At 35.1% G+C, this 14,888-nt stretch overlaps 1 long non-coding RNA gene across 1 annotated transcript in view; it reads left to right on the top strand.

Moving 5' to 3' along the window:
- The window catches only part of LOC126264587 (uncharacterized), an 85,745-nt gene extending 78,839 nt beyond the window's left edge, over positions 1-6,906 (top strand). Inside the window, exon 4 of the long non-coding RNA XR_007547267.1 lies at positions 6,809-6,906. This is a non-coding gene — a long non-coding RNA (uncharacterized LOC126264587). The remainder of the gene's footprint in view (positions 1-6,808) is intronic.
- Positions 6,907-14,888: the final 7,982 nt, after the last annotated feature.

A 14,888-nucleotide genomic window follows, 5' to 3' on the forward strand; every position in this document is an offset into this window, starting at 1 on the left:
TTTACAAAGTGTCTAAGGGCACCGAAATTTATTATCTAAAATATTGCCATCGATTTATCGACAAGAAGGAGCGAGGCAGCACCGTGGCAGCATATAAATATATCCTGAAACTTGTAACCGTCTCGTCCATAAACCAATATCGGATAGTGCACATTTCTGCATCGTCCCCGGACTCACGCGTCATATTTACCCGACCCAGTTATGCGACTCGACGAGCATAAATAACGACACTCCGACACGGCGATGGCGGTTTGGAGGGGGCCAGGCAGGAAGTTCTGCCGGTCTCGCAGGAGCCGAGGTAGTGACTGCGACTCCGGGGGTTCCCCCGGCTGCCGTAAATCCATTCCGGACCGCCGGCGGAGCTGCGAATTTGGATGCGGGCGTCCTTCACCGCCGCCATGGCGACCTTCATATACGGTCCCTTATAGTAAGTGGTGTTAAAATAAAGTATGTGCTTGGCTAATCTCTGTTTGCTCCATTATAACGAAAGTCTTTGCTCAATGGTTTTGTTAAAAAGTGTTTGCCGACAAATCACCAAGGCAAACACGGCAATATTTGCATGATGCGCCTCGCCGAAATAAATCCCTTAGCAAAAATGATAAGTTCCTGCGGGAATCGAAAAGTTCCAAACACAAACAAGGATTATACGGTCGACGGAAGATGCGACCACTTGTGCCAAATTGACGGCGATATTACGGAAATAACAATTTTAAACACACATCGACACGATGGCGAATCAATTTGATCGGATGAGAGTAAAAATGCAGTTTAATGCAGAACCGCCGTCTCCGCACGCCATCGGCGAACTGTTACTGTTAAATAAGACATATCCAGTTGTGGAATCGAAATTGCAAATAAGCCGAATGGTGTAGTTGTTTTCTGTGCGCCACGTTTTTAATGGTACGGTGGCTAAATGTTTTTGCGGAGGGGTATTATCTTAATGACCGGGAATTACATGTGCCATAATGAATACGTTCGGGCTAATGGACGCCGGAAAACTAACACGGTACTGTTTTGGCACGCAGTTCAAACAGGACACCACACACAAATCTATTTCGCATTAGTGGCTCGTTATTTTTAGTTTTGCTTGTTTTCTCCATTAATTCGCCGCTTAGAGATGAACGGCGTAAAAATTAGATCGGGTTAAAAGTGTATCTGACACACTGATATCTGATACGGTTATTGGCAATAGTTGGTGGGTCGTAAAGCTCTCGAAATTTTCGTTTTATTCGCAGTTTAAGAATAAGGTCGCACCCAGTGGCCTGGAAGAAAGGCAGCCAATGATATTGGAATACATTTATATTTTATGAAATAAGTTTGTATAGTTCGATGGGGATTCCTTATCTCTCTAGCTATAAAATTGTTCAGGTCGCATAATTTTATTCAAGACAAAGGGTAGGTCAATATGAAATTCACGTAAGGGAAATAAGTTCCAAATTGGATACCGTGTGTCCGTATAGTCCCGGATAGTCCGGATAGGCACATATGAACTTTTCGTTTCGGTTAGCCGCCGCCGACCGAAAAGAAACAGATTAAATTTGATACTGGATTCAATGCATAAAATTTAAAATTTATACCGTAATAAAGAAGTTTTTCTGCCACGGAATACACACAATATAACCTTTAACGATGTCGAATGCCAAAAACGCTCCCGGTCCGAAACAATTTTAATAAATTCCCCCAACATTCTTTCTCTTCTATTTTAATTTCTATCCGTTGCACAGCATTTTTATAAAACTCTAAATCTAAGGCCACGAAGCATGTTTTAGCCAGTAAAAAAGTACAAGTAGGAAACATCCTAGTCGGTGTTTAAAAACTTGAATAAATTCGATTTTTCACTAATAAAACTCTCTGGAACTATCAAACAGTTTTGATTTTTTAATGTTGACTGATTTTAACTGATGGAAAACTATGTTAAACTTTCTTCTAAATTTACCAGAAGTCTTTTAATGTTAACTGGTTTTAAAAATTATCATTCCAGACTAGAGAAAGAGTCTTGAACAATAAAACAATGGTTGGAGAATAATTTTCTGTGTTAAACTTTCTTCTAAATTTACCAGAAGTCTTTTAATGTTGACTGGTTTTAAAAACTATCATTCCAGACTAGAAAAAGAGTCTTGAACAATAAAACAACGGTTGGAGAATAATTTTCTGTGTTGAACTTACTTCTAAATCTACCAGAAGTCCTTTAAAATTGACTGATGAATAAAAAAGTAATGTTTGGCAAAGTCTTTTTCAATTAACTGATACTAAAAATTACTATTTCAAAAAAGAGAAAGAATCTTGAACAATAAAATAAAAATTGAGAGAACGGAGAATGATTTTTTTTTTCGTTTTTTTACTTAAAAAAGTGTTGTGATGGGCTTTGACTGGATGAGACTGGATGGCAACTTTTGTAGCTCACATAGAGTTTTTTATTCCCCGTCTTTTGATAAATAAATAAAAGAGATGGAAGGTGTTCCCATCTGGAATGGGCCGCAGCGTGTGTATAAACAGGTACACATTAAATAATTTATTATGATTTCTGCGCCGTTCAGTGTCTTTGCGCCTCCATTTGCGATACACGGAATCGGCTCTAAAAAACTGCTATAATATTCATGAAGGAGCGCAATGCAAATAGGCTGTTTGCATTAGACGGCCCAAAATAAAATGCAAAGAACAATTTCACGGAGATATAATGTAACCAAAGGTACATTTATAAAACGTCTCGGAATGATTCCTCGGCCGATTCCAGTATGCAAATGTCGGAAAAGTTGACGTTTAATTAACTGTCATTGAACCCGTCTCATTTACGGTCGCAGTTTTCAGGAAACGTCTGCGAAATTTATTATGCATGCCACATTGGGATGTGCACCGCCCGATTATGTTACAAGTTAATCTAATTCGAAATTTGTTTGACCCGTGTACTACACACAACAATATATCTGGGCGAATTGTTTAATCACTGCAAACAGTAATTTGCTGCGGTGTTAACAATATATGTATGTATCCGGCTGACACAAACAACAGCTTCAATTATTCTTTCGCAAAGTCCTTTGGTAATTGCCAAATAAAAACCCATACGGGGGTCGTTCATAATGCACGACCGCTGATGAAAAACTTTTGCAACCGGAATTCCGGGCCACATAATAACCGAAACGTTCGTTAGTTACACCCATGACAATACAATGTAAATAAATACGCACACACTTTGCGGCACTACGTGCGGAGCGTGTCGTTTTTGGGATGCGTGGCACGGGACGGACTTATTATTTAATTTGGTTGATTTAATAATGGGGCTGTAATTCGTCGTAATCTGTTTATCTCGTTGTGTGTGTCAGTCAATTGGGTTATTTATGGCTGTTCCAATTTGGTTTCTTACAAAGTCTCCTGATGTACTTTACTGGGGCACACTGTACAGCCCATTTTATTTATTATATAATTTCAGTTTAATATTATACTATTTAAAATGGGAATTTCATTAAATAGTCATGTAAAATGACAAATATCTTTTAAAAATATACGAGGTGTTGTTGAATTATTTGAAAGTCACTTAACTTCCTTCAAATTTACTGAAATATCTCAAAAATGGCTGTATAGAATATATTCCAATTGCTCCCAAATTTTGACCAGCCAATTTAGAAACACCTTGTATAACAGTACTTTTTTAAATTGAAAAGTATAAATAAATAACATTAAGTGACAGTATTAATAATTACAAAAGTTAACAAAATCAACTCTACAGAATTGAATTTACAATACTGACCATAATTATAGGAACTTAACCTACTTGTCTTAAATATCTTACAGGGGCAAAACTATACAAATAGATGGATTTTTATCCACAGTGGAATATGATGATAGTTCAATTATGCTATAAACACAATTTAGAGTAAGGGAAAATTATTTAAGTATCAAAAAAATCATATATTGATAGATTAAATCTAATTTTATGGCTTGCGACGGCGGAAATTCCCTTTGCAATCGCAGGAAAAACGAAAAATTTTAATTTTGATTAATGTTCCACACGTGACTGACTAAATTACATCGGCATTTCCATGCGGCAAAAACGGGAGATGGAGCCATAACGATGTTTATCAACAAATCTAGGAAATAAAAGGCGGAAACTAGACAGTGCGAAAGGGAGAAGCGGAATCACAGTTTTTACTGTAATCTAGGATCGTGTAAGCCGAAAGATAAATGATCAAAGCGAACACATAGAACCGGCCAAAAAACGAAAACGTTGACAATGTAACTCGGTTAAATATAAAATATAAGTAACCGGCTGCAATTTATTTTAGTGGGCTTTTTAATTTGGGACAGCCGTTCTAGTTAGAGTGAACAACACTTAACTTTTCTCGGCATAAATCTTTCGGTCCCGCGGTCCGGGATTCCGACGAATAATTCCGACACACTCCGTCCGGGTTTTATATCTGTTTCCGGACGACTCGCCTAACTAAAACCTATTACTTTGAAATCGAATAGTTTTGTGCACACAATAGTTCCCCCACAAATTCCAGACGCCAAAAAACATCACTTTTCCACGTGTCTGTGATCCGGGTTGACTGCAGTCAACGTTCATAACGCCGAAACTCCCGACGGGATCCGGTGCACTTTCGCGGCACCCCCGGGGATTCACCTACATTTGTCAAACGACGGTCCCGACCTGTAAATATGAATGGTTTATGCGGACGACGGGAGTTCGAGAACTGATTCGACCGAGTTAAATCGTGAAGAAGGGACTCATATTTTTGTGTCGCCTTGCGGTTTGGGTCGCTACATCTTTCCTCCCTAGTCCCTAACTCATTGTTTGGACACGGCGAAGTCGGCCGGAAGTTGTTAATAAATTATTTAACTTGTTTTGATTTGACTTCATTAGTTAATATCTGACAGGCTCATTTACAATATCAACGCTGTGATTTTGTTTTTATAACAAGTTCAAAATTTAGCCCTGAGCCATCGTTAACATTTGACAACTAGCTCTGGAGGTGTGTTGTAATTAAAACCCCGCCAGATCGAACGGTCGTAAAAACAAAGCACTATGAAAAAAGCTGATCCACTTCGTCCGGGGGGTAGATGCCGGAGATAGTTTCGTCTCCGGGAAGCTCTTAAAGAATTAACCTCTGCGCCATCAGCCCCACACACTAGATCCCCCCAAAGCTCTTCATTTAGAACTATGGTTATTACACGGTGTAAATGATTTTTATCTGATACGTGGATGGAACGCTTGCGTCGGGGATCCTTATCTAGTTTATTGCAGTCACTAAATTTATCCGCCGTTTGATACCGTAAAATGTTGGTGGAGGCTTTAAGTGAATATAATCGCTTAATTATTCGTCGAAAACCGAAAATTCTATGTGTGTGTTTGTGTGTAATTAAGTAAACTGCCATAAGTGACTTAGTCCCGATGTTAACAGGAGACAAATTGGATTTTAAGTCGCGAAACTCATCAAAGAATAATTATGTGCCAGAATTGCGGCCTTGTTTGAATGGCTGATACAAAACGTGACGTCTAGACATTTAATAACCCCCTAATATATCTTTAAGTTTAGCATTTTAGCGGGGAATACGTTTTTTGACGACTCCATTTCTTAGGGGTGGGGTCGTCGCGACGCCAAGGTGTCATTTATTTTTGCAAGATGACGTCCCCGCGACTGAGATTGAGTAAGCTTTATGTTTCAACTTTTCCAATTCATTTAACTTTGAGAATGGGGCTGCTTTAAATAAAACGTCTGACAATTCTCCCCGTGTATTTTTTTCCTCCTCAAACAGTTATTCAAAACGACAAATAATCTAAACACGTATGGATTTATTTCACGGGGGAGAAATTGAAAAGATACGGCCCGTTCCTTTTGTGTTCGTTTAGGTAAAACATATTCGAGATGACACTTTTACTATTTAAGTTGATACGAAACAATCTTACATTTCGGATGCAATAAAAGTTCCCGGAGGTGTAATTCTTCAAATAAATCCTCTGTTAAAGTTGTTTTTCGTTGCGACACCGAACAAATATTGTTATTGATTTGTTTTTGTTTCCTCCCGAGTAATTGTTGACAATGTGTGAGCGTCGGGATTTTATTGCCACAATTTATCCCCAAATAATCAAATAATCACGGGCCAAACACTCCTGTTGGTAATGATGCAATTATAATTGAGATTTGAGAATAATGCAATGGACCCTTGATAAATCTCCGGAAAATTAACTTACGCCCGAACTTATCAAAGTTTCAAAACTTGGAAACCAAAACAAGAATGTTGAAAACTTTTCACATTTTTCGTTTTTCTTTCGAATCTCGGTTTCATCGCGGTTATTATAGTCGAGTCCTAGAAACTTTTGTGCTGTAACAATGGCTGGTAATATTTTAATAATGCTCTGCAATTACTTCTCACTAAATTAAATTCTTCTACTCGTTTTGAGTAAAAATAAACTTTTCTATTGTGGCATTTTTCACCAATAACTTCAATCATTTTATATCTTGTACTCAGACATGAAGATAAACTATTTCAGTTATTATTATTATTTTGGACATATAAAAAAAATATGTTTTATTATTATTTTTTTTAATTAAGTTTAATTAACTAATAAAAGTTTTATTGAGCTTTTTCTAAAATCATTGTTAAGCAATTAATTTTTTAAATTTTAATAATAGAATATATTGTTATGTCAATAAAATTTATGAGTAAATAATAATATAAATTTATGAAAATATATATTATTAAACAAAACTTTGTTTTTAATTAAGTTTAATTAACTTATGAAAGCTTTATTAAGCTTTTCCTTGAATCAGTGTTAAGTAATTAATATTTTAAATAATTTTATTTATTTTAGGTTGAGTTTCAGACAATTTAAGGTAAGATTAAGGTTACATTTATATCAGTATGTTATATAGTTGTAGTAACAGTTAAAGATAAGTTGTCGACTTGCTAGAAAAATAAAACAATTTAAACAACAATAAATCAGTCGTCGCAAGAACCGCAGCGTATTTATGATGGAATTGCATGTCGTAAAGAAGGAACAGGAAAGCACTTGAAGTTCTTAACATTTCCTGAATTTACTAAATCAATGATGTAGTTGCACGGTGGCGGTGAATAAATTAACTCGCCGGCCCCCGACTTCACGCGGTGTCGAATGCCAAACGGCCGCTGTTCGGATTAACTTCACGTGTTATTCGCGTCGGTCGCTTCCTGTGTTTTGGGCTTGTCCGCCTTTTTTCAACCCTTTGAACGAAACCAAATGGAACTATCGTTGCTGCAGGATTTTGTTGCTTTTGTTGTCGTACGAATTCCAATCGCCTAAGTAGTTAGGTCCTGCAATGACACGTTGATGTTAAAATGCTCTTTGTCCTAACAAATATTTATGACGACTCCTCAAAAATGGGGCGCTCCATTAACCATTAGCGTTTCATGCACGTTCATTTTTAAAATGATACATTCCAGTTTTGTCCATTTTAAATCAGCGTTTGCCGACAATTGTACCGTTCGTGATGAATTTTAAAGCAGTTGTAAAGTATAGGTAGAAAATTGCATGTAAATAACTGATTTTTAAACCGCTTGATCAATCACTGGTGTATTATCGTACAATGATTTTCGTTGTTGTCAATCAACTATTAAAAAACTCGTTTGGATTTCGATGGCAATAATAATGGTTCCCCCATAAATGACTGCATTCAAAAATGAACAAACAACTTTAGTAAGTAAAGTGTCTTTTTAAGTAAACATAACAGAGAATGTTCCACCGAAACGGCAATAATAAAAGAATCGGATGCATTTTACTCGTGCGAGACGAACGAACAATTCAAATATTCCGAGGCAAAAGTTTATAGACAATTTCTATTTGTAAACACATATCAAAGAAGCGAATCGACTTCGTGTGTGTTTGCAGGAATCATTTGGGTGCGTCATCGCCACGATTTCACATTTGTTCCGTCGAGTTTTGCTGCTAAGACCAAAGCAAACGGACGCAGTGTGTCGAACAAAAGATTTTCTGCTTTTGCTGCTTAGTCTCCGTGTTGGTGCCGTGAAATCCTGCAGGCGAAAGTATTGTGTCCAGTCATCTGGGAGGCGCACATGGCAACTTTAAATTAGTCACACCTTAACCGTTTCGGCAAACTCACTCATATTTTGTTTGCCGTAATATTTATTTCCTTGACTGTTGCACACGAGGCTGTTTTTACAACTCCCTTCGGACTCGTTATAAGGAACAAACAAATCTTGGGCCCGAAAAAGTGGCTCCGCATCCCCCGGTCCCCAAATATAATATAAGACAATTGTGAGCGACATTACCGCCGCAAAATCCGACGCAAAATCGGACGTTTTAAGGTTGATTCGGGACTAATGCGATTTCCGGACACTTTGATATAATAAATCCGGCGCATTAGCCTAATAACACATAACGTGATTAACGTCCCCGCATAAAAAGCTAATGCCCTTAGCCCTAGACCAATAACGTTGGAATTATAGGCCGCAGGAGACTCGACGAAAAAGAGGAAATATGGCCAACATAAAGCGTCGTGTGCCACAGCTAAAACAAACGTTTGATGCGTTCGGGGGTTGCGCATTTTCTGCCCCGATGCAATCGTCCAATATCGGCGGTGGCGGTCCGTAAAACACCGTGATACACATTCAAGACGTCGGGCTTAACAAAAATGCAAAAAGAAAGAAGCAGTAAAGCTTATCTTAACGACATCGGAGGGGTGAAAGCTTTAGCCGGTTCACGGTGGTGGCCGTCACAAAAATGAAATATGAATAACGAAACCGTGTATAGCCCCGCCGACCGTATTGAGATTCGGCAGACGTCCTTTGTTCGCCGCGACGCTATCCGATAAAGATATCCACCCCTTTGGTGGGGCCGGGGCGATATAAAAAATTTACTGTAAACAAGATCGTTTGCACAACGTTATATTAGTATACTTTCGCGGTGTTTATTTGCCCTTTTTATTGGATTCGGGCCCGTTTTTTCTCGGCAGCGGCGGCGTATAAAAACCACTCCGGCCGGGGCAGGGGCGACATTAAAAAATAACTAGAAATTGCCGAGGGTTGTAATAAAAAAAATGAAAAGATTATAATAACATAACAAAATTGGTTATGAATTTTTATATTTTATTGCTTTTTTATTCCCATTTATGTTTTAGAATATTATATACCTATTTAAGAAATGTCATTATTATTATTATTATTATTATTATTATTATTATTATTATTATTATTACAGTTTTCAGGAATAATGTAAATAAAATTGTATTTAATATTTTTGCTCACATATTTAGTTTAATAATATTTTTTGGGGATTTTTAAATTAAAATATTGACCTTAAAACTGATATACTGAAATTGATTGTAATATAATCTCAAAATCAGTCAAGATTACTTTAAAAGTTTGTTGATAGATTTAAAACTTTGAAAGGACCTTTAAATATTAAAAAAAAATTACATACATATTAATTTTTTTAATAATTATTAAAGAAAATTCAAATAAAGGTTTTATTTTTTATAAAACTTAATCCTAAACAAAAACTTATCTAATAACAAATATTTTTATCTTGAAAATAATTTTTTTTTTTGAATTTTTATTAAATATTTTATTTTAAATTATATAAATTTATATTTACTCATAAATGTCCAATTAATAATAAATGTAATTTAATATTAACCTCAATTTTAACCTAAATTTTAACTTTAATTTTAACCTTAAATTTTACTTTAATTTATATTTAACCATAAGCTTTAAGCTTACTTAAAAAGTTTGTTGATAGATTTAAAACTATGAAAGGACGTTTAAATATTAAAAAAAAAAATTACAACATATTAATTTTTTTAATAATTATTAAAGAAAATTCAAATAAAGGTTTTATTTTTTTATAAAACTTAATCCTAAACAAAAACTTGTCTAATAACAAATATTTTTATCTTGAAAATAATTTTTTTTGGAATTTTTATTAAATATTTTATTTTAAATTATATAAATTTATATTTACTCATAAATGTCCAATTAATAATAAATGTAATTAAATATTATTATTATCTATTATCTAATTAATGTTAACCTCAATTTTAACTTATATTTAACCATAAGCTTAACTTCAACTAATTTTTACTTTAAATTATTTTAAATTTTAACCATAACTTTAACTTTAATTAATATTAATTTTAACTTATCTCTAAACTTGATATTAGTTAATGTTAAAATTTAAGATAATTTAGAGTTAAAATTAGTAGATTTTTAAACTTAACCTTAAATTTACTCTCAACTTTGACATAAATTTTAACTTACCTGTAACCTTAACTTTAACAAATTTGGATTTATAATTTACTCTTAACTTTAATTTAAATTTTAACCTTAAATTTACTGTTAACTTTAACTTAATTTCACCTGATTTTAGCTTAAAATGGTCTTAAACCTTTAAATAATCTTAATTAATATTACCTTTAACTTACCTCTAACCTTAACCTTAAGTTTAACCCTTATTTTGACGTGTTAAAGCACCAAGCAAGCAAATAACAAATAAGTGGCGTGCATGTGGTTAACGACACACGTGATTATGGCCGATATTGAAAACATATTGGCGGGTACGGATTTCTCGAGTGCGCTTGCATATCAGAGCAGTTCGGGAAATGATCGTTGAATATTTATTACCCCCGTAGTTGAGCGTCGAGGGCCGCACATGAATTTTAGTCCGGCCCCACGCGACCCCGATCGCTCCGCCGTTTAATGTCTCCGGCGATTTGTTTTTGTCTTGTCCACCACGCCGCACAATTAATTTATTTATGGTGCTGGCACAGGCGCTAATTGAAACTGATTTGGCCGAGAACAAACGGACGGTTTAAATTGTAGCTGAAGTTGGAGTGACGTTTTAAAATTTTTGTTCGACGCCATCAAACTGGTGTAAAGTTTATGTGCGGAAAATTTCAAAATTCTATTTAAGTAGTTTTATCCGTGGAATGAAGTAAGGTTTAAAGTTCAATTACATGTCAAGACATTTCCGGAAGAGCCATCCGAATACGATAAACTTTATTTTTTAAATCATTTAACGGAAACTTTTTCACTTGAAGGAAACTCCCTTCGGATTAAAAGTTATGTAACATTTTTAAAGCAAACGCAATTTTATTCCTTCGTTATATTTTACTTATAGTTGCGACTAACATTAAAAAAAATGCTTTTTATGGCGTCACAGCAATTTCACCTGAAGACCTGGAGCTCCCGCTTATAAAGTGGTCCATTATGAAAATGATTGTCACCGGATGAATATCAAAAAAACGATCAATTTTATTGGTTAAATATCTGTAAAGTTACCTTGTTTATATTATAAACGTGAAAATGTCGTGAACTAATGTTGCGTACATGCGACACTGAACGATAATTTGCATATTATTAATTAAATGTTCAACGACATCACTGATTTTATTTACACCGCAACAATTTAATATGCTAATTTATAATGAAGCTTCAGCAAAAATACACATCAACAATTAAAAAGTTGCCTTATAAAATAAACGTAATAAAATCGTGATATGAAGGGCCACATCCATAAATAATGTGTCGCCGAAATGAGTGCGGAACAGTGTTAGTTTCGGCATAAAATAAATACAATCCGGTTTCCGGCATAACCGACGTTGAAAAGGGTTCCGGGGCATAAAAGCCAACACGTAAACGGGTGCCCCGAAATAATTAAGAAAGTGTTCAATTTTGAAATAAGGGAGTCAGCCGTGACACTGAAGAATTGCTCCATACGGGTAATTATAATCATTAATTATTTTCCAACGATTGTTAATATATATTTAGTGACTTGTGGATTAATATTAATTATGGTGGTGCAATTTTGTCAAGAGCAATACAAGGTTAATGCTTAAATAATTATTGAAATGTCGGTTTCGATGTGCGGAATATAATTAACCATAATTACTTTATACATGTACTATAAAAAAGTTACACCCTGTACGATATATCAAATATAGTGTAATTTGCTTATAATTATAATATAAACTTTGTGTATTTAATAATTATAGCTTCCTTTTAATTATATCGTTACAATTTACTATTTTTGTCTTCTTTATCTTCTTAATTTCATAAAGTTTGTATTTATCTTCCATCAATAAACTACAATTATTTCTTCATCTGTTATCACCATATTATGTAGGTATCTTGTTAATCCACTATGCTTTCATTTATTTTCTTATTTTAATATGTCTTCCTCTTGTATCGTCTATGATGACTATCTCGTCTCCATTTTGTCATAAATTAACAGATAAATCATGTCATATTTTCTATTTACTATTACCAATTGGTTTAATTTACTATTTCTGTCTTCTTCAATTTCTTAATTTTATAAATTTGATTTTATCTTCTATCAATTAATTTCAATTTTGTCTTCATCTGTTTTCACCATATTATGTAGGTCTCTCGCTAATCCACTATGCTTTCATATATTTTCTTATTTTAATATGTCTTCCTCTTGTATCGTCTGTGATGACTATCTCGTCTCAATTTTGCCGTAAATTGACAAAAAAAATAATTTCCTAATTCTATATAGACCTAATTTGTTATTAAATAATTCATAATTGATGAAAAAGATGAGTGAAAATGGAAGAAGGATGTTGATGGGTCACCTGGGCCAGTGTCTGAAGTTATGGAGAAATTAAAAAAGGGTTGGACGGAGACAGTAGTAAATATCGAAGTTGTTGTACGCTTACATTAATTCGCATCCGAAACATAACGACCCCCCGCTGTATTGGACATTTACGATAGTGCTGCTAGTTTGGGAAATTATCTGGGTTAGTTCATCGAAGTTATGCAGTTAATGAAATAATTTATGGAAAGGAGATATAGTCCGTGATATTTAGTCTGAGTGTTTGGCTTTAGGTAGGAAGTAATGAGAATTATTGCCCTGAGTGGAATGATACAGTCTGGCCTGGTACAATGGAAGCAATGGAACCGATGGAGGGAGTGGGTCGGTTATTCCTTGACGCTCCGATCTTAGTAAACTATGTTTGTTCAGGCCTGAAGGATTTAGCCTTATGCCTCATGCCTCGGTTAATAACGAACCCCCAAAACCTACCCCCCCGTTACTCCCGTTGCCCCATTGTCATGTTAAGCAGAAACGCCAGAAATTTACCACTGTATTCGATACACACAAATCATGATTGATTATTCGAATATCGATTTCAAGATTACCGCTAATCATGCCGAGTGTATTTGATTTCCGGAAGGGACTTGGTCAGTTCGATCCGATAAATCGGTCATTTGCATATTAATATACAACAAATGTTTATTTATGAATTCGCCGGAACGATTAAACCGATTTGAGTTTGTCAAATTCATAAAATTCGCACCCTTTAAAAGCAGCCAGCCGTGCCGGAAAGTAAGAGGAGTGTGAAAATCGAATGGGACCAATCAAAGCTAACGAACGGCTGCAGGAACGTGCGAGCAGGAAAATAAGACGGGCTTTTTTCAGAAAGCGGCGTCCGTGACACTCGACGGGGTGTCAATTTGGAGGCGCGCAACTGCCTAATATTTATCGCCGTAATTCAGATCAAAAGACAACTTGACTCATGACAGTAGTAAGTCCAATTACGGGACGCGCGTATGTTTAAGTGCGATGACGCCAATAAAAATGGGGACCCGCTTTTCATCCCCGAGTCTCGAGTGCCCGTCTTGCGACTGCTAAATCATAATTCCCTTTCGGTCTCTATTTTTCGCTTTGTTGTTTGCTTTGCAAATTACGACGCGCCGCCAAACAAAAATTATGAATAATTGTCGACTATCAGTTTTCGCCCGGCAAGCCGCCTTTTGTTGCCCGCCTTTCGGTGCAGGGAAAGTGAGAGAAAATGGGACACCGACTTTTACGACTTCTAGTTGGCTCTTTTGTCATCCTTCTTACAACAGACATTTCAAATTATTAATTCATTAATTTAGATAATGGACAACGGGCTTTTAATTCTAATCATAATCTCTTGATTACAAAATTTTGGGAGTTGGGACACGTCCAATTATGAAGAAAATCTAAATAAAAAGTTTCCCCTGAAAACAATACAGCCTCTCAAACTTAAATTTTTGAAAAATGGTTCTTTTTTCATATTTTCGTAACCTTTTTTCCAATTTTGTTTAAATTTGGAATGTATTTTCCTAAAATACTTACCCACTATTGTGGGTGTAATAATTTTTTTACATATTGTTACATTGACGTAGTAACTGAGGGTTCTTCCCTTTTTCTAGCTATATTTCCTACGTCACTATTAAGCTTTTCATATTCTTTGGACAAATTGCAAGAAAAATATACTCTTGGTTAATTTTGATTAACACAGACGTTTTTGAAATATTTCAGGTTTAATGAACGAAGAAAATTAAAATAAACATTAAAACATCAAATATCTAGAAAACGGCTGAGTTAATCAGAATTAATCAAGAATACATTTTTTTTCTCAATTATCCAAGGAATATGAAAAACTTAATAGTTTTGAAAAATATTCAGTGGTTTAGAAAATACAGCGAAGAAAAGGGGAGAAACCCTTGGAATGTACGCCTCTGTAACAATATGGAAAAAGTTTATTATATTGAATTGTAGATTTTTATTTGAAGATAGTACTTACCAAATTTAAAAATGATTGGTCCAAAGGATACAGAAATATGGGGAAAAATGTGGGGGACTGTATTTTCTTCAGAAAAACATCAGAAAAAAATTGTATTTAGATTTTCTTGATTATTGGATGGTTTCTAACAACTCCCACTCTGTTTAAAAAATTGGTTTGATTATTTCAAGAATTGATGAATATCTGGACCAACTCAAGAATTCAGGAAAAATGATCACTTAAAAATGGCTAATTGGGCTGTGTCAAGCGTACAAACGAAACGAATCGCGACTGAGCCAAACGGGCATCGTGAATAATACCTACATATCGGCCACACGTGGCCCGAAA

This window comes from Aethina tumida, chromosome 2, assembly GCF_024364675.1.
Source record: "Aethina tumida isolate Nest 87 chromosome 2, icAetTumi1.1, whole genome shotgun sequence".
In the NCBI taxonomy this organism is placed as follows: domain Eukaryota; kingdom Metazoa; phylum Arthropoda; class Insecta; order Coleoptera; family Nitidulidae; genus Aethina; species Aethina tumida.